The 26,075-nt window shown below is 44.2% G+C and overlaps 1 non-coding gene across 1 annotated transcript; it reads right to left on the minus strand.

The window, feature by feature from the left end:
• Positions 1–16,849: 16,849 nt before the first annotated feature.
• Positions 16,850–16,956, minus strand: LOC136143905 (U6 spliceosomal RNA). The gene has a single exon (XR_010658411.1). It is a non-coding gene; the product is annotated as a U6 spliceosomal RNA (small nuclear RNA).
• Positions 16,957–26,075: the final 9,119 nt, after the last annotated feature.

Below are 26,075 nucleotides of genomic sequence, written 5' to 3' on the forward strand. Positions count from 1 at the left end.
TTATATAGGATAGTGGTGCTTTGGACTCTACAAATTCCCAAATCCATGTTTCAAGGTCTGTTTTCAATCTTCAGGCATTGTAGGCATCTCCTGGGGCTATGAGAAGAATGCTCTCATTTTAGGACAGAGTATAGCCAACAGCCAACTTGGCAAGGGCCAGAGGGATATAAATTCAGAGTGACAACCTAAGGAACATGGTTTTAATAGAAATATACTTCTATTTCTTCTCCAATCACATGTTGACTGTCTGTTTGCATGGAGAAACCTGAACTAAAATGAGGATAGTCAGAACTGGTAATTGAGGGGCTCTGCTTTTTCCCTAAAGCTCTCCTGTCCTCCAGATGACAACTATGAGAGATCGCTTGGGTGGCTGGGGACTTTGTGAAGTCAGCATTACAGAGCAGCCAGGGGAAATGTAGGTATGATTTGCCTTGTACTATGGAGTACAATTCTGACAAAATTCATTCAGCATCATGTTAACAAATACCAGGACGGTATTGGGCACATGTTAGGTGGCGATGTTTCAAAGGTGAATAAGATACCTCCTTGAGGAGCTTGTAATCCAGTGGAGGAGACAGACATATAATGAATTACCCATATTAGATGTATTGCCTGTGTCACAATATACATCTTTGGACACGGGATGGGAAGTAGAGAGAAGGCAACCTCACAGAGAATACCTAGGAGTTTTCAGGATGAAGAAGGGGGAAAAAACATTCCAGAAAGATAGAGACACTAAAAAAAAAAAAAAATAGGGTGTCTTGGGAGCTAACAATACAGTTTTAGGGCCAAGGTTGTGCTTTTGGACATGGTGGAAAAGTAGAAGTCCCTGGGGAGTTATATGGAGTGAGATTATCAATGGCCTCATACACCACACTAAGAAGCTCAGGCTATCCCTTATGGAACAGTACGAGAGAGACATGGTCAGAAGTGCTCCATGGAACAACTGCCATGTGGTATGTGAATGAGATAGGGATGCTGGAGACAAAACAAACAAACAGAAATGGGGTTGATGTGGTGGTATAAAGAGATGATGAGGGTCTGAACCAGCAAGGACAATGGGACTGAAGAGACTGGAAGGACTGGGGAGATAGATAAGAGGCCTCCTTCATAGATTGCTGTGATGTTATCCCTCAGAGAAATCACTTATTGCCAACAAAAGACCTTGCCTTCTTGGGTACCAGAACCTCAGTATGGCTACTCCTCTTACCCTGAGATGCTATGGTAAAGAGAAATGTAGAGTTTCAGAAAAGCAGATCCTTACATACACACAGGATTTACTGTTTATAAGATTTTTTTCATGTGTATTATCTGTCATCACAGAAGTCCTAGAAAGTATACATTATTCATATGTAAGATTATGTTTTTGTTTTTCTGATTATAAAAAAAATTATAGGAATAACAATTGTAGAATGCCTGAAATACTTTTTAAAAAGTAGGAAATTAGAATTGGCCTAGTACTCAGATGGATAGTTAGTTAACATGTTGGTAAACCAGTTGCTTATAATATAATGCTAAGTGAAAAAAAAATACAAAAATACATTTCAATTCCAATTTTATAACAGATTTTTTTAGATTTATTGTGATTAAAAAATTGGGATTTAAATATAAATGAACTTTTTTCTTTTCTTAGCATTAGATTACAAGCATTTTTTATGTAGATAAATCAAATTCAAAAGTCTAATTTTTCATTGCTGCATAATATTTTAATATAGAGATGAAATTTACTAATACTTTTATCAGCAGCTAGGTGTTGTTGATGGACGTGTAGATTATTTCCATGGATGGGAATTTTTACTCTCATGAGTAAAAATTGTTTTGTTGAATATGTTTTGCTTAATGCCTCTAGCATACATTTTCTCTGTTTATTTCTAATTATTTCCTTTGAATAAATTCTTAAAAGTGGAATCTCTGGGTGAAAGGATATGTGCATTTCAAAAATGGTATTAGTTGTCAAATTACTTGGGCTTCTCTTGTGGTTCAGCTGGTAAAGAATCCACCTGCAATGTGGGAAACCTGGGTTCAATCCCTGGGTTGGAAAGATCCCCTGCAGAAGGGAAAGGCTACCCACTCCAGTATTCTGGCCTGGAGAATTCCATGGACTGTACAGTCCATGGGGTCGCAAAGAGTTGGACACGGCTGAGCGACTTTCACTTTCTTTCATTGTTTATTCCAGTTTACTAGACTTATCCACAGTGAATTAGCCAGCCCATATTATCCACTTTCATCAGCACCAATCATTCTTTTAGAAAAATCTTTGTCAATCTGAAACACATAAATGATATCGCAGTGTTAGGTTACTGTGAGTATCCTCATCACACATGTGGTGAGTTCTTTTTCTCACTTTATGGGTAAGGGTTAGTCACCTGCCTGCACCATAGATTCAGTAAGTGTCTGAGGATGGACTCCTCCGGCAGTGCTCTTCCCACTGTGTGTTGATACTGTCTCTGGTGTGGGAAGAGTCGCCCCGACTTCGCCATGTTGACGGGGCTTCCTTTCACTGAGTCACAGCCTCAGGAGCTTCTGCCTGCATGTCAAGGCAAGAACACGCCCTGTCCCTGAGGGCCAGCGGCTCCCTCACCCTGTTGGAGGTCCCAGCGTCAGGGACAGTTCATGCCGTGCTCTGGGTGGAGGCCCCAGGTATGGTGTGTGCTCAGGTGGGTGGTGGTTCCCATCGAAGCCGAGATGCAAAATGACACGAGGAGCTGAACCCTGTGTTCTTTCGGAAAGGAAAACTTGGGTTGTTAGCCCACTGCCGAAAACCTGCCCTTGTTTCCTCACTGCTTCTAGGGTGGTCTGGGCTTTGCAGTCTGACCCGCAAGGCCCTGAGATCCTGACCTGGCCTGCCTCCACCCCAGGGTCCACGCCAGGGTCTCTCACACCAACAAGGCATCATCTGTCTCCATTTCATGTTGTCCTAGGACCTGCTTGTTTCTCTCCCTTCAGGCCTCAGTTTCGACGTCAACTTAAGAAGTTTTTCTTGCTACCACAACCGTCTGAGCTTACCCCTCCTATAGTCCTCCTCTGGGAGTCAGACTGGCTGTTTACATATCTGCCTTCCTTCTGGGGAGAAAGGAACACGTCTTACTCATTTCTGAGCCAGATACCTGCACAACCTTGGCTGAAGGTTGCACATTTACAGGTACATGGAGTGAATGGACAGTACCACAGAGAGCCTACAAGATTCCACTTGAGATCAGTCACAGGCTCCTTCATTTACTCGGCAAGTGTTCACTGAAGCGCTTCAACAAGTGAGGGGCTACCAGGCTCGGAGATGCTAATAGACAGGCCTGCTCCAGCCCTGAGGCTCTCATTCACCAGTAGCTCCAAGTGTTGGCAGCTCTCAACCCTGTCTCTCTCCGGGAACATCCTCAGCTGAAAAGAACCACCCAGCCGAAAGTTTCACCCCCTTCGTCAAGGCAGTCTTCATCCAAGACAGGTCAATGGGAGGGTGTCAGTTGAGGCCCCATCTGCTTGTCTCAATTTGGGACAACTCTGAAGGTTTGTCCCCAGCTCCAGAGTTCTCCACAGGGCCAGCTGAGTCCTTTTGGCCATGGCATTGCAGTTCAAGTTCTGTTGGCCCAATCCTGTTTCCCCTACTCTCCCATCCCAATGACCCTCCCGGTAAACTTCCTGGATGCAAACTTCCCTCTCAGAGTCTGCTGGCTGGGGAACCCATCCTGCAATAGCGATAAGCAAAACAGACATGATATGTGTTCTCACAGAGCTTTGGGACTGGATTTGCCCATTAGTTCCACCTCTGTTTCTCCCCAAGGATAAACCAGAAGGCTTCCCCAATGGCTCAACAGGTAAAGAATCTATCTGCAATGTAGGAGACACAGGTTCAATTCCTGGGTCTGGAAGATCCCCTGGGGAAGGAAATGGAAACCCACTCCAGTGTTCTTGCCTGAGAATCCCATGGACAGAGGAGCCTGGTAGGCTACAGTCCACAGGATTGCAAAAGAGTTAGACTCTACTGAACAGTTGACTAAGCATAAGGATAAACCAAGGACATTCAGCCCCAGAATAGCTGTGCTCAATGTGACAGCTGCCAGTGGCCCAAGTAAAGACCCATGCAGCCACACCATTCCCCAGGGCCATCACTAAGGCAAGAATGGGACTGAGTCAGCAGCTTGCAATCATCCATACTTGTTCCATAAATTGAGTTATTGAGTGTTATTGAGTGTCCTCCTGTCTCCGGGTGCCAGGGCCAGATATCTATGAATTAGCTCTTGACTTCCAAGACCATTATCTTGAGGGAAAATGGACCAAAAAATCCAGTCTACTGGGGACATAACTGTCCCAACGAAGACCTGCAGAGTGCTGTGGGAGCCCAGAGAAGGAGGTGATCCTTCCTAAGGTGGCAGGAAGGATTTCTAGGGAAACAGGAGAAGGGGAGCCAGGTAAGGGTAGTGTTGATAGAAAAGAGAGGGGAAAGGAATTTCACTTTGAAGATGTGTCATGTAAAAGCATGACTAGGATTGAGGGAAAAGCAAACTTGGCATTACATTACGGAGCTGCACAACTGAATGAGGTTGTCTGCAAGGATAACCTATCACTATATTATGCTGAGACTATAGAGAAACTGAGACTCTTGGAGAAGAAACAGCTTAGACACAGTCATTAGAAGTGGGTCACTTGTGACTTGAACCTGATTCTTCTGACATCAAATCAGTGGCTCTGTTTAGTGCCCTGTCGCAAATACTGAGCTTTTTTTTTTTTTTTTATAGTCAGCATTGTGTTCAACGAGGATTAAAAGGACTATAAAGTCAAGGCTTGGCTCTTGAAGCACTTATATATAGCAATAAAAAATTAATAATAGCATGGGACAAATGCAGGAGTCTAGGCCCAAGCAAATGCCCTGGGCTCAGTACAGAGGTATGCCCCAGAGAACTGTCCTCAGACCTTTCAGTATTTGGTACCAGTGATTTGGACAAAGACATGTAAAGTCCACTTATCACAGCTATAGCTGACACATAGCTGGGAGGGAGAGAAGAAATGATTGATGACAAAATCAAACTTCTAAATGATCTCAGTTGGCTGGAATGATGAGCCGACCTCATTCGGCATCCATGAGATGGAGTGCAGCAGGGGTCCATGTGAGGGCCAGAGTTTCCCTTCAAGCAGTCAGTTGTGCTAGAAGAGGAGAGGGTAGGCCTGCCTGACCCCCGGCCGTAAGGGAGGGACCTAGAGACTTCCTCAGACCTCAGTCTAACTTTGTTGTTGTTGCTGTTCAATCGCTAAGTTGTGTCCCACTGGAGTGGGTTGATATTTCCTCCTCCAGGGGATCTTCCTCACCCAGGGACTGAACCTGCATCTCCTGTGTCTCCTGCATTGGCAGGTGGATTTTTTTTTTTTTTAACTGCTGAGCCAAACAGTGTAGCAAACTAGGACATCTATGGCTGTGTGAAGATTATAGTCATAGTTGTAGCTCACATTTAATAGGACATTTTATGAATTACCTTGGAGATGACTTAGTGGGACATTTTATGAATCCCTCCAGTGGTGGCCTGGCAGTGAGGGCCAACATTGTCAGATGGAAGAGGAAGCTACTTCTGCACAGCTTCATCTGGGCAACAGTCCCGTGAGCTTACCCTCTGAGAGGTCCTGGACAGCAGAGAATATTAGCCAAGGACACGCTGGGACCCAACAGAAGGACTCACTCATATTCTGCCACTAACCAGGTGTGTGACTGGGCAAATCATGAAGGCTTGACTTCTACACACACGAAAATACTCTCTACAGCATAAATGGGCATTCCTGGTGGCTCAGACAGTAAAGAATCTGCCTGTAATGGAGACCTGGGTTTGATCCCTGGGTCAGGAAGATCTGGGGAAGGAAATGACTACTCATTCCAGTATTCTTGCCTGGAGAATCCCATGGACAGAGGAGCCTGGTGGGCTACAGTCCATGGGGTCATAAAGAGTCAGACATGGCTGAACAACTAGCACATGTATAGCATAAAGTACAATTTTACATTCTATTTTTATTTTAAAATTTACAGAAATGTCCTTAAATGACAGATTGTCAACTTTTTTTGGAAAAGATGGTTTTTCTTTCTGAGATTCCATCTTTCTTTTTTTGAGGGGGTTGGCTATTAAAATTCTCATTCTTTCATGAAATTTTTTATGACAATTGATGGAAACTGTTTTTTAAGTGGGCTTCCCTGGTAGCTCAGCTGGTAAAGAATCTGCTTGCAACACAAGAGACCCTGTTTCAAATTCTGGCTTGGGAGGATCTGCTGGAAAAGGGATAAGCTACCCACTCCAGTTTTCGTGGGCTTCCCTGGTTATTATTTTTAATTGAATTACTTGAAAGGATACAAAAATTCCCTGGTCTATGAAATACAAAAAAATACCTGAAAACAAATTTAGTAAGAATTTATGACTTTCATCCCTAAGGTAAGGAGGTAACTCTCCAATGTGGCTTGAGCGGAAGTCTTGGTTCTCCAGAATCTAATGTCCAATTCTGTGTCTAGCAATTGACTGGGCACAACATGGAAAATATAAAAGGACAATCCCTGATTCTAGAGCTCTTAGCATCACATTTGGAAGGTTAAACAGGGGTTTGGAACAATTTGGTGTTTAGATGTTGCAGTGACACTGGCTGCCTGTTGACTACAGATGGATATACATTCAATTTAGCTCGGCATTCAAGGTTCTTTTTGGTCATCTTTCAACTAGTCTTAAGAACTTTATTCCTCTTCCTCTCCCTTGTAGCCTTAAACTCTGTGCTGGGAACTTCTTTGGAAGTCTAGATAAATATATACCTCCACCCACTAAAAAAATTTGTTAAGACTGTGTATCATGTTACCACCACTTCTTAGAATCAGGTTCTGCCTGGTTGTGCACTTCTCTGTATATTTCTTTTTCTTCCTTTCTCCTTAGACAGATGGTTGGCTGCACTGGAGCAGGAGCTAGAGTCTCTCTCTTCCTTTTGGTCCTAGCACAGCTAATAAATATGGGATGAGTTGGATGGAATTGAACACTTCTCCCTAGTTCATCTGACTCAAATAATCCACACTAAATTACTGAGTCTTAAATGTGAGCAGGAAGCCTCAAAACATCAGATGTCACCTCCTACTTGCTGTCTCCCTACTTTAGACTCCCAACAAGCCTAAAATGGTCCTGAGTTGGTTTTCTTTGGCTGAAGCCATAACAAGACCTAAGATGTGAGTGGGAAGAAAAAAATAAAGTCAAGTTGTCAAATCTGAAAAGTGTTGGCAAGGTTCTTCTGATGTTTGGGCGGAAGACTTGTCCACCCCCACTTTATTGACTTAGGAAACTATGCCTTTTTTAAGACAATCCAGCATGGAGCTGCAGAACCCAGAGGCTAGACAAGCCAGTGGCCCTGGCTCCTGCTAATCATAGATGGATATACACACAACTTGGCTTGGCATTCAAGGCTCTCTGTGGTCTTAACCCCAAACTACCCTTCCAACCTTCTTCCTTCTCCTCTACAGCTCATCAACTTCAGCTCAGGGCAGCCCAGCCAACGTATGCAGTTCCCTGCACAGTGATAGGAAACAGAAGAGGCACTGGGGATAAAGGATGGAGAAGATTCAGGCCATTCCTTTGAGAGGAACAACATTAAGTGCTTCTCAGAAAGGTGTGAAGTTGGCCAAATAGGAAAGGGAGGAGGCAGATGCAGGTAAGACTTTTGACCACACTGAAGAAATTGGTGATGCCAAAGCAAAACTGGACTTGATTGTTGTAAGTTCTGTGGATGCCAAGTGAGGCACTTTTTCATATAAATTTACATTTATTTTCTAGTGATAATAATCACATTTGGTAAAATTACAGCATTTGCTTTATGGTAACCTTTGTCAAATCACTTGGACTTCCCTGGTGGTTCATGGTAAAGAATCTGCCTGCAATACAGGAGACATGGATTCGATCCCTGGGTCAGAAAGATCCCCTGGAGGAGGTCATGGCAGCTCACTCCAGCCTGCAGAATCCCCTGGACAGAGGAGCCTGGAGGGTCGCATAGTCCATACGGTCGCAAAGAGTCAGACATGACTGAAGCGATTTAGCGTGTACACAAGCATGTCAAATTATTTAATCTCTCCAAGCCATGTTTATTCATCGTTAAAATGGATGTCAACATGTATAGTAACTGCCTCAAACAGTGCCATCAACAGTGGATTAAAAAGTGCTTCACAAGCAACCTAGATATCCATCAACAGACGAATGGATAAAGAAGTTGTGGTACATAAATAGAATATTACTTAGCCATAAAAAGAAATGAATTTGAGTCAGTTCTAGTGAGGTGGATGAACCTAGAACCTGTTACAGAAAGTGAAGCTAGTCAGAAAGAGAAAAATATTATATATTAATGCATATATATGGAATCTAGAAAAGTGGTACTGATGAATCTATTTGCAAGGCAGGAATAGAGAAACAGACGTAGAGAACAGACTTGTAGACACTGCTGGGGAAGTAGAGGGTAGGATGAATTGAGAGAATAGCATTGAAACACATACATTACCAAATAGATAGCTAGTGGGAAGTCGCTGTGTGATGCAGGGAGCTCAGCCTAGTGCTCTGTGCCAACCTATATGGGTAGGATGCGGTGGGCAGTGGGAGGGAGTTTCAAGAGGGAGGGGACATATGTATACTTATGGTTGATTCACGTTTTTGTATGGCAGAAACCAACACAACATTGTAAAGAAATTATCCTCCAAATTAAGAAAAAGTGCTTCACAAGTTACTAGAGATTATTTTATTTTCACCAGTTTCTGCATGCGTGGTATAAACTAGTGTTAGACTTTAGGGGAATGGAGTGGTGCCAAATAACTAGGGCCTCTTCCAAGTCACATTCACGAATTGCTGGGTGACCCCACATACAACAATTTATTTTTCAATCCCTCCCTCATGCCTGATTTAGAAGGCAGGGGAGATTGTATCTGCCTTATATCTATGTCCTCCACAGATAGAGAAGATGATTTAGAGTCCAGGAGACAATGAGCACCTATGGGGAAAATAGAAAGCAAGATTTTTTGTCATGATCTCTCTTCCTCTTGTTCCTTTTATTTTTTTCCCAGGCTTTGCCAAAAACAGTTTCTCATAATTTTCTTATTTTCTAAGGCTGGCAAGACCTCCTGCTTGGAAAACAAGAGTACTTAGCTGTTAGAATGACCTGTTTTTGATTGAAAACTTGGAGAAGCATGAGGAATATATTGAGGATGGAAGATGCATGTCTACCTTAGAAGCAAGCCCAGCACGTGGAATGGAAAGAGCATCAGAACTGGGGTCAGGACACCTGAGTTTGAATTCCTGTTCTGCTTTTCATTAGCTGTTTGACATTGAGCACATCACTTTACTTCTCTGGGTTCTTCCTTTTCTTACATATAAAATAGTAATAGTAATAAAATAGTACTAAACCTATCATAGAAGGTTTCATGTCCACATACATACACAGTATGTCTGCCCTTGTAGCTCATGCATTTGGAAGATGATGTTGTGTAGAAAACTACTTAATCTCTGTGAATCCTTGATGCCCAATGCTTATCACTACTTTTTCATCTCTGTCTTCATTCGCTACCCTAATAATCTAGTGTTTGATCGTCTTTAGTATCATCTATGCGTTTATGACTCTCATCTATCGGGATGCTCTGTTTCAACTTGAATGTCTAATAAGCATCTCAAAATTAACATGTGTAGCACTGAACACCCAGTCTATCCTCCCTAGCCTGCTCCACCTACGGTCATCTCCCTCTCTGCTAACAGCAGCTTCTTTCAGCTACTTTTAGCAGCATTATTTTTTTTTAACTTTTTATTGTGTGTTGAAATATAGCCATTTAACAATATTGTGATAGTTTCAGATGAACAGAACAGATGATCAGCCATACATATATGTGTATCCTTTCTTGGAGCCTTTCTTGACTGCTCTCTCTCAAACCCACATTCAAACCAGCAGCACATTCGGGAGGAACTCACCACTCCTCATCACCTCCAATGTCATCATCTCAATCAAAGAAATCTTTGTCTCTCATCTGAGTTCCTACAACAGCCTCCTGACTAGTCTCTCTGCTTCAGCACCTGCTCAGGGAGGAACTCTTCTCAAAACAGCAGCCAGTGTCATCCTGTTTAAAAAAAATTAAAAGACAAATCTAATCCTGTCACTTCTCTTTTGAAAACCTTTCCAAGACATTCCACTTCAACAGAGTCAAGCCAAGTTCCTTCTTAAGCATCACCCACCCTGGCAGCATGACCACCCCCATACCTTTCTGGTTCCCTTCACTCCAGCTCCGCTAGTCTCTGGAGCACCCAGACTTCCACTCCAGTGGCTTCTTCCACTTTCAGTATTAGCCTCCCAAATAGGTCTATGTCTCACTCTCTCACCTTCTTTGATTTTTGTCCATGTGTCACCTTCCCAGCAAGGCCTTCCTTGACCATCCCACTTAAAATTGCATCTCAATCCCTGCTCTCTCAACACCTTTCCCTAGTTGCTTGTGTCCGTGGCATGTTCTACCTCCCAACACTCTATGCTTTACTTACAACTAGAATGTAAATTCCGTGACAGCAGGTGTGTTTTTTTTTTATTGTTTTGTTTACTGATTTATTCCTCTGTAACCATGTCTGGCCCCATAGCAGATACTTCATAAATATTTGCTGAATGAATGCATGAACAGGGTAAGCCACTAAAAAATAAGGAGAATCAGCACACATGGTCTTGAAAATAGTCATTGGTTACATTATCTCCACGTTACAGACTAATAAACGGAAGCTCGGAGAGATGAACTAATTTGTTTATGCTTATGCAGTGGGTGTGTTTATGGTCAGAAGCAATCAGGCTCACAATTTTCAAATCCATATTCTTTCTATTACACTATGAAGCAGGATACATGTGAAAAAGATCCTAAAGTTTCAGCTTCAATCTTTTTCTTTCAATTGCTGGCCTGGCCTCCTTGTCCTTCAGGCTTCATCCTCTGTGGGGATGGCTGGGTAAGAGGATGCGTACGTACCCCAGTGCAAATCCTACAGAAATTTGTCCTGCATACTGAGCCTTGGCTCTGTGCCCAGAAAGAACCTTCTCTGCCCCCCTCTCAACTGGGGCACGAGAGTGTGGACAACCAGGCCAGCGAGGGCTGGCGTTTCATGCAAACGTCTCTGCTTTTCAGGAGTCCTTTGCCTTCACGTTCCGGTCCCTCCTCCCCCACCAGGCAGGCTCCTGTGTCTAGTCTTCTGAAGCAACGTTTTTTTTTTCCTTTCTTCACACAGCTTTTGTCTCCTGCACTCAGTTTGACGTTGCGTCTGGCCACATGGGCCACGCCAGCTATTTTTACTGACAGCAGCCACCAGCCCATATGTTTCCCATTACCACAAACTGTTACCTTCTTTGAAACCATTTTGTAAATGAGCGGGACTGCAGACAACCAGGAGGTCAAGTCCACGTGGCCACTCACAGGGCTCCCAGGATTGGCCTGGACAGGTATGTTGGTCTTGATGAATGTCTTTGAAACCAAATTGGGTTGGACAAAATGCTGATTAATTACTTCGTGTTTTTTTTTTTTTTCCTTCCTTTTTTTAAATCCCCTTCTTCTCCTCTGTGTTCAGTTCAGTAGGTTTTCAACAGGGTCAAGTTTCAAAGGCAGGCTGCTTTTTATAGGGACATGAATTTGAGCTTTGTTTCTTTCCATTTGGGGAGCTTGCTCCAGGATGAAATCTTGATGGGAGATGAGGCATGTTAACCCCACAGGGAGGGATGCACAGTGACATGCGTCTGTCAGTGCAAAGCAGAGAGATGTATGATGTGAAGAGCGGGGTCCTGAGCTTTCCCTTCCTCCCGGAAGATGATGAGCAGCTCCAGGGCTTTGATACTAACACCTCCTTCATCATGCAGAACACTGGAATTCACAAAACATCTCGAACACATCATTTTATCTGAGCCTCACCATCTTGCTGTGATATTGGGCTTTTCGTTTTCATTTTACAGATGAGGAAACTGAGCGTTGAGTGGCTAACTGGCTTGCCTGAAGCTGTGGCCAGTAAGAGTCTGAAAAGAGATTTAACCTCAGCTCCAAGATCACAGGCCAGAGCTCAGGCCCCAACAGAACAGCTGCCTGAGTGACTTGAAACAAAACCAGGTAGGACTTATTCAGAGAAGCAGCTAGCAGCTCACAGTGGGGCCTGATGGGGCTTGTTGCAGCAAAACTGGAAGCTGGCACTGAGACCCAGGCTCACGGGGTACTAAAAAGCTGCCGCCACTCTGGCTGGATGGCATTGAAATAGATGCAGACAGAGGGCTTCTTCCTGCAGGGCAGAATGTCACCGGATCAGGGCCCAGGAGCTGTTGTCATGCACTGAGGGTACGCCTTCCAGGGAAGGAGGTAGCTGAAAGGAGACCTCAGGGCTGAGAATGAGGTTGGACGCTGGCCCAAGTCATTCTGAGATCCCTTCCAGCCTGACCATCTGTGACTCAGGATGGACCCACCTACCCGGCCGTACAAGGTATTCTTGGCTCCTCTCTCCCTTTCCTACGGTTTTCCAGTCCTTTTAGCTTCTCAGATGTACGCAGCTCTTTTCTGCTTCAAGGTTTCTGGGTGTGGCATTCTTATTACCTAGAACACTCTTCCCTATTCTTTGCAAACCAGACTTTCCACAAGAATGTCCCCATCTCAGAAAGTCCTTCCTTGGCCACTGAAATGGATCGGATAGTGAGTGCAGCCCCGTACCTCCAAACAAGATATGTTTATGTCCCAACATTCTGTCCTAATATGTTTCCCAACTGGAAACTCTGAAGGTGACCTTGGAACACAGGTCTTGGCAGGTATGATTAAGTTCATCCTGAAAGGAGATAATCCTAGATTTAGGGTGAATGTTAAATCTAATGACAGGTGGTCTTATAAGAAGTGGAGAAAACACAGAGACACACAGGAAGAAGGTACGAAGGTGATGTGCAGATGGAGGCAGAAACTGCAGTGAGAAGCCAAGCCAAGCAAGGCTGACAGCCACCAGAAGCAGGACAAGGCAGGGAAGGAGGCTCCTCGCCTGGAACCTTCAGAGGGAGCGCAGGCCTGCTGACCCCTGGATTTCAGGCGTCTGGTCTCTCTAACTGTGAGAAACGAATTTCTCTGGTTTAGTAGCCACCAACTGTGTGGTGATTTGTTATAGCAGCCCTGGGATCTAATTTAAGCAGCACCCCCACCCTCCACGTGCACAAGGACTCACTAGTCATTCCTTTTTGATCCTCTCATGTCAATGATCAATTTCCAAATAAACCATCATCTGGGATGACTTGTGCACTGTCCTTATTCCCACTTCTTTAGGGCAGAGACCAAGCCCATGTCATCCTTCTCACACTCAGGCAGCTCCCAACACATTCCTAGGTACAGAGTTTGTTATTTAATCACTGAGTCATGTCTGACTCTTTGCAACCCCATGGGCTGTAGCCCACCAGGCTCCTCTGTCCATAAGAGTCTCCAGGCAAGAATAGTGGAGTGGGTTGCCCTGCCCTTCTCCTGGGGATCCTCCCAACCCAGGGATTGAACCTGGGTCTCCTGCACTGGCAGATGGATTCTTTACCACGGAGCCACCTGGAAAGTCCAGGTACAGAGTAAGTGCTCAAAAATACTTAAGAAATAAATGAGGTCTGAGTTTTCTAGCTTCACATCTCTGCCTTCACTTCACTTCAACACACTCCTCACCGCCCTCCCACTTCTCAGCTCTTTCACACAGACAGCTCCCCCAGCCCAGAAGTCTGCCCGGTCCTTCTTTACCTGCTGCATTCCAGCTAGTTCCCCAAGGTGAAGTACAGTGGCTTCCAGTGTAAAAGAGAGAATGGGAGGCCTGATTTCTTGGCTGACTTCCCACAGGCTCCATGCTCTTTGGGAGGCCAGTACCATGCCTAGTTCAGCCTGTAATCCAGCACCCAGCACAAGGCTTAGCACAGAACATACACTTCATACAAGTGTGTTAACTCAAAGAGTCCATAGAAAAGGGCTGTTATTTTTTTTAATTTTTTTAAAATTTATTTTTTAAAATATATTTTATTTTTCAGATTTACAGAAAAATTAAGAAGATGGTACAGAGTTTCCATATACCCTGCACCCAGTTTTCCCTTTTATTAGCATCTTATGTTAGTATGGCACTTTTGCTATAATTAATGAACCAATACTGATCTATTATTATTAATCAGAGTTCAGATTTCCTTGTTTTATGCTTAATTTTTTTCTGTTGTTGTTATTCCAAGATCCTATCTAGGACACCACACTATATTTAGTCATCATTTCTCCTTGGGCTCCTCTTTTTTTCTTTCAAATCATTTAGCCTCAACTTGACATTGAAAAAAAAACTTTTTTTCAGTTTTACTGAGGAGTAATTGATATATATATATATATATATATATAATATACATATATCACTGTATAAATTTAAAGTGTACAGAATTAAGTTCTGATTTACATATATTGTGAAATGATTATCACAACGGGTTTAGATAATATCTCTCATCTCATATAGATATTCTAAAGAGAAAAAAGCAACTTAAAAATGTATAAATGTTACAAGAGACAAAGGCTTAATACCTCCACTCCTCCTTTTCATCCTCTCCCCAAAACTTTGCCATACTTCAAATTATATCAACAACTAGTGTTTGCATCATTATAAGACTGTAAATATTATTCACTGTAGAACCCATTAGAATACTGTGATTGCATGTTCCTATTTTTTAATTGAAGTATAATTGACTTGCAACACTGTGTTAGTTCCTGGTGTACAACATAGTGATTCTATTCTTCAATACACTGCAAAATGCTCACCACAGTAAGTCTAGTTACTATTAAGTATGTCACTGCATAAAGTTATTATAATATGATTGTCTATAATCTCCACTCTGTACATTTTGTCCCTGTGACTCATTTATTTTGTAACTGGACGGTTTCACCTCTTAATCTGCCCCCTCCTTTCACTCATCCCCTCCTTAGGTTCATTTTGACTGTGACAGTTCCAGGCTTTCTATGTTTTTGATGACCTTGATGTTTTGAGGAGTACTGGTCAGGTATTTTGCAGCATGCCTCCATATTGTACTTTAATATTTTTCTCATGATTAGACTGGGCTTATGAGTTTTTAAGAGGATGATCTCACAGATATAAAGTGCTGCATCGTATCATTACATCATACCAAGCATTTGTACTACCAACATGATTTATCATTGTTGATGTTTACCTTGATCACCTTTACTGAGATAGTATACATCAGGTTTCTCCATTGTATTCTTTTCCCCTCTTTCTATACTGTAGCATTAAAGGAAATTGCTATCAGAAACTATATTTCATTTTAAGCTATAATTATGCTTTAATACCCTAAGTCATATCCACCACTAATTAATTGTCATGACACTCTAAATGGGAAACTGAGAGTCAGGGAGTTTAAACTATATTCCCAAGGTCATATAATTAATAAGAATGAAGATAAATTCAGTTTTATCTGATTCCACAGTCTGACCTCCATGCCCTTTTTATACTGTTATCCTTCAGTACTAATCCACTACATTTTTACCATGGTCTTCTAAGTGTCCTGGGTCTTGCTCCAGTGAGAGTGAAATGGAAATCAAGACTGGCAGAGTGATAATTTACCATCTACACTGTCCTTGAAAGCAGATTAACATGCAGATCTAGTCGACGCACCAACATAAACCTCTTTATGTCCCCCAGCCCCAACACCATGAGCAAGAGTCCCAAACTCACATCAGCTCTGCTTGGGAAATCAGACTGCAGCTTTGGCAACCTAACTCAGCTACATAACACAATACACGCTGAGAAGATTGGAAGGACAGAAAGTGCTTTAAGATTATTTTTAGACGAGATCGGGCGCGTTCAGGGTTGTATGGCTGTAGACTCGGGATGGAGAATACGTGTAACTCTATGGCTGATTCCTGTCAATGTATGACAAAACCCACTGAAATGTTGTGAAGTAATTGGCCTCCAACTAATAAAACAAAATTAAAAAAAAAAAAAAGATTATTTTTAAAGGTATAGGGAAGGAATGCAATATAACATCCCAAACTTCAAGTGACTTGAATGCCCAGAGACAGAAAGTGACTCACCAAAGGCCACAGGGAGATACTGACAGAGCTGGAATTAGAAATAATGTCTTCAATTTGGCACAGGTCTGTTTGGCACACATCTTCTAAGAAGATGTGAAGTCATGGCTGATCATTGTATGCGCTTTGCAGACTTCATTGTTAAGAGCAGGGCCTGAGAAATGAACTTCCCATCCCTGGTGCGCCACTGTCTTCACACCAATCTGGTGCCATTTGGGGGGCAGTGTTGGGACTTATAACTAATCTCCTATGAGCCTCATCTGTTATCCATGAGAAAAATCATTAGCCTTCTAGGGTAGCCAGGACCAACAGGGGAAGGAACCCCACAACAGGGTATATAAAAAGTTTGGAAGCACCAAATAAAAAGAAGGAGATTCAATGATCCAAAATTTGCTATCAGCCCTTTTAACAAGGAAAACATCCTGTTTCTCACTGAGGCTATTTCCAGAGCTTGGATGAGGACCAGTGAGACACAAACAGCCCAGTGGTCCATATGATCACAAACAGAAATCAGGTAACATGCATTGGACACCTTTCCTTTTACAGGGTTCTGTGAGATTACAATATCAAGGACTACCATGATAAATTAAAGATATCAAAAACTGTTCAGAGAAGATAGTAGATTCTTTTTAAAGTGTTTGTATAATAACAAACTCCATAGTGACAAGCATTTGTGGAGAAATTTCTCTTCTATATCATCTCCTGGGTATCTTCCACTGAACTTGACATGACTGTCCCTATTTTACAGAGGAATAAATTAAAGCTTAGAGAAGTTAAATCTCTTGCCCAAAGCCATGAAGTTGAAGCTGGATTCAAGATTTCATGAATTTACATGTCATCCTAGTGCAGGGGCCACATTAATCTTCTTTGCATCATTGTAATTTTAGTTTAAGTGCTGCCAAAGTGAGCACACCATAACTGCTTTCACAGGAGTTTTCTCTCTCATTCTATGAGCTTCCCGAGGGCAGGAGTTGGTCTGATCCATTTTCACCAACCTAGCACTGCCTTACATGGCACAATGGAGATATCTGACTAGTGCTGGTTAGATGAACAAATGAATAATGAATGGATGACAATTGATGAGATGGATTGAAGTCTATCTTCTTGGGACTTTTCTTTATGGGGTAAATCTCAAAGTTCTTTTCAAGTATAAATATAAATACTATGCAGAAAGAATCTCCAGAAATAACAATGATGTAAGAACACAACAGATCACTTGCTCAGTGGGTCTGAGAAAGTTAATGTTCAGTCGTTAAGTCATGTCTGACTCCTTGAGACCCCATGGACTGCAGCACACCAGGCTACCCTATCTTTCACCATCTCCCAAAGTTTGCTCAAGCTCAAGTCCATTGAGTCAGTGATGCCCTCCAACCATCCCATCCTCTGCCGCCACCTTCTCCTCCTGCCCTCAATCTTTCCCAGCATCAACGTCTTTTCCAATGAGTCGGTTCTTTGCATCAGGTGGCCAAGTTACTGGAGCTTCAGCATCAGTCCTTCTTTTAAATATTCAGGGTTGAAAAAAAAATATTCAGGGTTGAGTGGGTAGAGAACTCTTTTTGATAATGGATCAAATGGATACAGTGGGAAGACAACACCACCATGACAATCAATTTTTGAGGGACAATGATTGAAAGAGTTTGTGTATTGAAGCAAAATATCATGAGATTATAGCAACAGATGGAGAAAATACAAAAAAATGCAAATGATATTTTAAAAGCCTAAATTCTGAGCGATAATCAACTTCAAAGTAGGAAACCAAAGGACAGGGAGGATTAAACAAGGGGGTCTGTGGAAGATGCATTTTGCTTCCTCTCCAGGGAGGGTTACACCTGGAAAGTGCCCCATGCTCACTAAAGGGCAGATTCTGAGTGTGAGACAAATGAGGGTGTTTCCAGATGACAAGCAAGTTCCATCAGCCAGTCAAGGAAGGCCACTCATACTCCCGTTTTCAAGACACGTTTTTGCTTAAAAACAAACTAAATGAGCTCTCCTAATATATGGTTTCTGGTAAAATACATGACCACAGGCTCAGCTCACCTTCCCCGTTTCCATTCTCTCTCCAGGCTCAAGAGTCAGGGATGAGAAATGGGCGGAGGGTGCAGGGAGGAGGGGCAGGACTGAGGTTTCTCAGAGAACACTGCTGGGGGGAAGAGGAAATAATACTGGCAAGAAAAGCCACCCTACTGTGCATTGGGCATGGCATGAAATGTTTTTACCTTGCTGTTTTTAGTCGCTCAGTCATGTCTGACTCTTTGCGACTTCATGGACTGTAGCCGGCCAGGCTACTCTGTCCATGGAATTTTCTAAGCAAGAATATGAGATGTGTTGTCATTTCCACCTCCAGGGCACCTTCCCGACACAGGCATCAAACCCGTGTCTCCTGCATTGGCAGCCAGATCCGTTACCATGGAGACGTCTGGGAAGTCCCTTCTAAGGTTAGAAACCTTCAATGCTTCTCATTGTCTAGAACAGCACTCTGACAGTGGAAATGGTCTGTGTCTGCAGTGCCCAATACAGTCGCCACCAGACATATCTGGCTATTGAACACTTGAACTATTGCTTTTACCACTGAATTTTTAATTTTATTTGAATTAACTTGAATAGCCTCATGTGGCTAGTAATTACCATGTTAGACGGTGCACGTCTAACGTCCCACATCTTTCGATTGACAATGAGACCCTTCCAGACCTAATACACAGTGACAGCCCTTCCCCCTCAATTTTAGACGTGTTATAACTTGGGGTTAAGCCAGGACATGTAATGTCAGCAGGCAGAAGGGAAGGGAAGAGAAGATATTCTTATGACTTTTAAGTCTAAACTCTCTTCTAGGTCCAGCTATACTTCTCTTGTGCAGATAACCCATCCCCCCAGCCCCTGACCCCTCCACGCCCCCTTCTCTTCCCTCTCTGTCACAACATGGCCTTGTTCTGTTGGCCTCAGCCAGACTTTGGACTCTGTCCCACCTCCGCTTACCTCCTGTAGAATTAGATGCTGTTGGTCTTGGCAACAACCTTGAGGCTACACTTGTTCCTCTACCAGCGCTAATTAGTTACTGAACAAACAGCAAGAGAGCCTCAGGGTAGGCCCACATGCAGGACTTTCAGACCCGGTGGAAAATGTCAAGATGTAATGAAACTTCTGCTCTGAATCACGTCTGGAGAATGAAATGTTAGAGAGAGCCAGATCATGAGACACGTGAGGAAAATAGGAGAACGGAACACAATTCTCCTTGGAGCCTCCTCATCTTTGCTATGTCACGGGGAGGCGAGAAAAATTCATGCGGATGGGCAGGGCCAGGAGACTGCTTAGCTAAAACCTCCCTTTGCTCTTGGTTTTGCTCTGTGGGTTGATGGAGCCCGTGGTCTTGATGGAAGTTTTATGTTTGTGGATGGTTCAGGAGAGGTAAAAGTGAAGATTCCTTTAAAATGTGGAACACCTAATGTGGGACAGGAAATTACAGCCACGTGGGCTGCCTGGGGTCAGGGCTCACTTCAAACACACTCCTAATCAGAGGAGCTGCAGCCCAGAGTGGGGAAGCCCCTTGCCAAGTATGTGGAACATGTTAGTGGCCAAGGATTCTGGGCCTTTGAACCCGGGGTTCCTTTTTTTTTTGGCTATAACATAGATGATCTTTATTTTTTTTAATTTATTTATTTTAATTGGAGGCTAATTACTTTACAATACTATAGTGGTTTTGCCATACATTGACATGAATCTGCCATGGGTATACATGTGTTCCCCATCCTGAACCCCCCTCCCACCTCCCTCCCATCCCATCCCTCAGGGTCATCCCAGTGCACCAGCCCTGAGCACTTGTCTCATGCATGCAACCTGGACTGGCGATCTGTTTCACATATGATAATATACATGTTTCAATGCTATTCTCTCAAATCATCCCACCCTCGCCTTCTCCCACAGAGTCCAAAAGACTATACATCTGTGTCTCTTTTGCTGTCTCACATATAGGAACTGAGGGTTCCTTGACTCCCAGGTAATTGCTCTTCCTGTTGTAGCTAAATAACAGAGGGAATGTATAAGAAAACACAAGCTGGGATTTCCCTGGGGGTCCAGTGGTTGAGAATCCACCTGCCAATGCAGAGGACACCAGTTCAATCCCTGGTCCAGGAAGATCCTACATGCTGCAGGGCAACTCAGCCCATGAGACACAACTACTGAGCCTGCACTCTAGAGCCTGGGTTCTGCAACAAGAGGAGTCACTGCAATGAGAAACCTATTCATCACAACTAGAGAGTAGCCCTCCATTGTCAGAACTAGAGAAAGCCCACGTGCAGAAATGAAGACCCAACACAGCCAAAAAAATAACTTAAAAAAGAAAACACAAACTGACTTTCTTTCTTAATGGCCTCCCCTTCCAGCCTTACAAATGTCCCTGGCAGAGAGAAGGGAAATTGAGCAGTTCGCCATCAGCTCTGAGGTTGTCACTCCTTCTTGATGGGGTAAACTGGGACAAGTTCAGAAGTGAGAGGCAAATAACCTGGAGAAAACCCAGATTCTTTCCATATTTTTTCCTCCTGATTCTCAGCGTATTGGTTAACTTTCTGGGCTTCAGGCTTCCTATGTGAAGTGGGGCTGGTAAACCTGATCTCGCAGGCAATTTATGGGGGTTAAATGAGATGATGGATATATGGTAGCTAATTCAACAGCTCCATTTATCAAACTGAGCAACTTCCCTGCGCCTGCTGTAGGGATTCAGAGGTGCCACCTAGATGCCTGGGAGGTGGCAGATGTTCACTATGGTCAGTTGGTAGGAGATGGTGGGGGTGGGGATGCCAGTGAAGGCATCCCTGACCCAAGCAGTAGTCCTCACCCCATGCACCCTTGCTTCAGGCTGGACTGGACTCCTGCTGCCCCTGCCCCTCCCCTCCCCACCAGTGAGATGATGTTTTTATTTGCTTTGTTTGTTTTTTTGTTTATAAACCTGGGCTCCTGGGAGAAGCCAGATCCCAAAGCAGGTCCTAGACATGAAGGTCAGCCCTGAGACTGACACAGGACCCAGGCCCTGCTGGCGAAAACATCAGGCTGCTACACCTAACGGGCCTGTCCCTGCTGCCCTGCCCTCACACTGTTCTAGCACTTCTCCTGCCTGCCCAGCCCTGGGCAGGAAGCTGCTGAAGGAAAGGAGACAAGGACCCTGCCCTGGAGACTCTCAGGGGCTCTCAGAAAACACCCGAAGACCGTTACACAGTGCAGGATGTTTGAGCTTTGACGACAAAGGCTCATATGCTTATTTGAGGATTAAATACTTACAGCAAAACCACAAGAAAAGCTCATTACAGACAGGGAAAGACAGAAGCTACAGAAGCAGCGAGAAGGCTTGGAATCCAGCGTTTTGGGGGGATGTGCTGGAATCCACACTGGGCTCAGGTTTGAGGGGATCACAGAGATGTGTAAGACTCCATCCCTGGTCCTCTAAAGCTCTTAGGTCCATTGAGGGAGAGAACAAGTAAATAATCACACCATTGTGTGAGTCCTGCAGGAATACCGTCCAGCATCGGGAGCTCCTGATCTTCCCAGGGCCTGTTTCCTCCACCCTGACCTGTATCCTCAGGATCACGAAGACCCTTGTCTTACACAGCCTTTGTAAGGAGTGCATAGAAGCTGCTTCAAAACTGTCTGGCAAACAGGGCCACTGATCCACCTGCTTCCCTCTCCTCTTGGTTAAGGGCTGCCCTGTGAGATGTTAATTGCCTTGCAGGTTCAGGTGCCCAAGCATGGGTGCTGAACAGGAACCCAAGGATCATAATGTGAGAGAAACCCCAGGCTGAGTGAGAAGGCCTGCACGTGATGCTGAGAACAGGGGTACCTCTGGCTGGAGTGAAAGGTGGGCTGCACGTGTGTGGGATGGGGCACGCGGAGTGATTGAGAGCTCTCTGTGATGGTATGAGTGTGTGGAAAGGTGAGAAGGGAGAGGGAGTCCACTTGGGTAGCTGTTGTGACGAGTCAGGTAAAAACAGAGAGGGAGGAAACCACATCACTTGGGGTGAGAAGGAGGGGAGGTACCGTTTAGGAGAACGGTCAGGGAGGCGGAATCCAGAGGACTTGGCGACTGGATGCGGGAGACCAGGGAGAGGGCGGAAGGGAATGGTTGCTAGGACACCAGCTGCGGGCGAGGCTGGGGGTGATGCTGTTCATTCAAACAGGGAATTGAAAAGGTGGAAGGGGATTTCATATTTCATATAAAAAATTCATATAAAAATTTCATATTTTATTTGAAATGGAATAGGGGTTTTCCCTTTCCCAAGTGGAGAGAAAATGAGACCTCAGCTTTCCTGGAAGGCTTTACTAAGAAATTCCCTTTCTTCAGGAAACAGAAAGAAATTCCAAAATCATGCAAATGGGGCTGGGCCAGGGACAGGGAATGTGCATGCACAAGACTTCTTTTTTTCTTCCTCCTCCACTTACTCTTACCTCTACAGAACTACTACCTTCTCCCCTGTCTTACGGACTCATAGACACTTCTGGACAGACTCTTTTCATAGCTGGAGAATCTGACCATAAAAAAGAGATATACCCATATACCTCTGTGTGCGTGTGTGAATGAAGTCGCTTCAGTAGTGTCTGACTCTCTGCGACCCTATAGACCATAGCCCGGAGAAGGCAATGGCACCCCACTCCAGTACTGTTGCCTGGAGAATCCCATGGACGGAGGAGCCTGGTGGGCGGCAGTCCATGGGGTTGCTAGGAGTCGGACACGAGTGAGCGACTTCACTTTCACTTTTCACTTTCCTGCATTGGAGAAGGAAATGGCAACCCACTCCAGTGTTCTTGCCTGGAGAATCCCAGGGATGGCGGAGCCTGGCGGGCTGCCGTCTATGGGGTCGCACAGAGTTGGACACGACTGAAGTGACTTAGCAGCAGCAGCAACAGCAGCAGACCATAGCCCTCCAGGCTCCTCTGTCCATGGGATTCTCATGGAGTGGGTCATACTCTCCTTCGGGGGGTCTTCCCAACCCAGGGATCGAACCCACATCTCTTATGTCCCCTGCACTGGCAGGCAGGTTCTTTACCACTAGCGCCACCTGGGAAGCCCATATATCTCTGTGTGTGTGTGTGTGTGTGTGTGTGTGTGTGTGTGTGTGTGTGTAAGATATGAGATATATTTCATATCTCCCATATATCTCATATATGGAAGCCCATATATCTCTGAGATATAGCCTATTCCCAACATGAGTAGGGACCAGAATCTCACCTGTAATTCAGGCCCATTTCTTATTCCTCTTCCCTACCACTTTATGCCTTATTTCTGTACGCTGTCAGCTTTCTTATCTTAGAATGGGCCATGGGATGCTCTGAGGTTTGGGGCCAGCATTCCCTAAGCAAGGAAACAAGCAAGCAAACAAAAAGCCTTGTGTGTGTACAGTCTTTAGAATACCTGATGCCTGTTTCAAGTATTACCTTTCTTAAGCCCCAGTTCTCTCCTTGTTTCACAGAGGATAAAACTGGTTCAGAGAGCAGTAAATCAATTTGCCTAAGGCCTCATGGCCAGAGGTGAGACTCAGGTCTGAAACCAGGTTTCCTGGCTCTCTGCTTATTTCTAGTGAAAAAGTGAAAGTGTTAGTTGCTCAATTATGTCCACTCTTTTCAACCCCACAGCCTGTAGCCCACCAGGCTTCTCTGTCCTTGGGATTCTCCAGGCAAGAATACTGGAGTGGGCATCCATTCCCTTCTCCAGGGGATCTTCCTGACCCAGGGATTGAATCAGGATCTCCTGCAATGCAGGCGGGCTCTTAACCGTCTGACCCACCAGGTAAATCCCCTTATTTCTAACATGGAATTAAAACCATGTCCATAGATGAAGCACAGTAGCTCAGAGCAGCCTCCCTAAATGTTGTTTTCTCTCCTTCTCATCTGACTCTTCTGATGAACCATGCTATTGCTCCCATAGATCCTCCAGCCTGTGCATCCTGGAGGATTTTCTGGATTACTTTGTCCCTTTATTAAAGGACAGGAATGCAATGGTGACTCCCTCCAGCTCAGACAACTTCTCTCATTTCTCTGAGTCTATGTCTATAACCCTCAGGATAAAGTCCAGACCCCTTACCCTAACATCCAGGCATCCCGTGTGTACTCTGATTCTCCTTACTTTCTGAAACCATCCTAATCTCATGGGCACAGCTCCTTGCTCTCGCAGTTACTGCTCTTTAGTGAGAGTACTCGTTACTCTAGAAGTTCCTGCCTCTTTGGGGAACTGCATCGATCAGTAGAGGAGCTTCCAGGTGGCTCAGTGGTAAGGATTCCCTCTGCCAATACAGGAGACACAGGAGAGGCGGGTTTAATCCCTGGGTCAGGAAGATCCCCTGGAGGAGAAAATGATATGCTTGCTTGGGAAATCCCATGGACAGTGGAGCCTGGTGGGCTATAGTCAGTGCGGTTGAAAGAGTCAGACGTGACTGAGCAACTGAGCACGCACACACCCACCGGTAGACTGTGCTTCTTGAAAGTTAGATAAGTTTTATTCATGTCGTGTGCCTCTATTGATTAGCATGGAGCTTTGCACAGGGTAGTTAATAAATACTCATTGAATTAATGCAGCTATAGACATGTCCATAAATTCAGGGAAGCAATGAATGGGGATAATGATATCTGTCCCCAAGGAGCACACAGTTATTGCAGTAAAGATACAAGATATGTAAGGACAATCTAATCATAAGAGCAGGACAGTCTATGAGGTGCCAGACAAACATGGAGCATTATTTCCATGGGTTTACAAAAAGGACAATGAAGAGCTAGCGTGTTCACTCACATGGCCTCTGCTGGCACTGTATGTGCTGCTGCTTGGGTGGCGGGGGCCACGGAGACCTTGTGACCTCATTTATTGTTATGGAAGAAACCGCGTTGTAGTTTCTGAATAGAAGTTGGTATACAAAAAGCACTCAGATCACATTCAGATCAATAAGCAGATTCAAGCTATATAGGGCAGTCTACCATCTCCACTTAGTGGGTCACCCGGAAATTCCAAAAGCTCAAGTTGATCTAATTAATTTCATTCAAGCTCTCTGAGACTCAACTTTCTCTCCATGAAATGGAGACATAAGAGCAACGGCTTCCCAGAGTCACTGTGTTAGGATTACGCCGATTAGACAACGCATGGTTGGAAGGTGCCTGTCCTGGTGTCTGCCTCACAGTAAATGCTAAGTATGTGGCGGTGCTGCCTGCAATGATAATGCTTTTGATGAGGCTGGCAATCGACTGCTCCCAGATCCCAGGGCAGCACTGGGCTTGTTGGTTGAGCTACGTAATGTTTGCTGAAGAACAAATAGACAGATCCTCCAGGAGAGCTGAATCAGGCAAGAGGGATACACATGTGGAGTGAGTTACTTGGGAAAACAATTGAAGCCAAGACTAAATGAGTTCATGAGAAATCAGGTTTGTTTCTTTGTAAGAGATGGACAAAAAACTTGGTGAAAAAAACAGGAAATTGGGATCCTGATTAACCAGAAAGAAGGACAATAATTGACAAAAGCCAGATGGCTTCTTCTGTCTCTTAGCATTGGGTCCCTCCCACAACAAAGAGGGGACTACTTCATGTGAATGATCTTGTGGTCATTTAACTGGGCCAGACTGCAAGGCATGCTGGGATCTCAGGGATTCTTTGGGATCCCTTGGCTGGGTAACTGACAAAAAGGTGAGATAGGGCTAATCTTTGATGAACAGGGATGAATGTGGGAGACTGAGGTTAAGTGCCTATGGTGCTCCAGTGCCTTGGGTATAAATGGTTATGTTCTGTGCCCTGTAACCACTGATAACTAACTAGACCAAAGAGTCACTCTCTGGCTACAATCTAGACATCAGGTAATGAGCAGGAGCCCTGGGGATCTGGCTTGCACATCTGCCCTACAGAAATGTTTCATATTATATGCTGACAAAGGGACACAATCAGGGTCTCTCTAGAGAAGTTTTGAATACGACACTTAGGGAAAATTCAGAGAAAAAGAGTTGAGATAATGAGAAAGCTATGAGGAAAGGGAGAAGCAGCTGAAATAGAAGAGAAACAGAAGAGAAGGACTGG

Source organism: Muntiacus reevesi, chromosome 10 (assembly GCF_963930625.1).
Source record: "Muntiacus reevesi chromosome 10, mMunRee1.1, whole genome shotgun sequence".
NCBI lineage: Eukaryota > Metazoa > Chordata > Mammalia > Artiodactyla > Cervidae > Muntiacus > Muntiacus reevesi.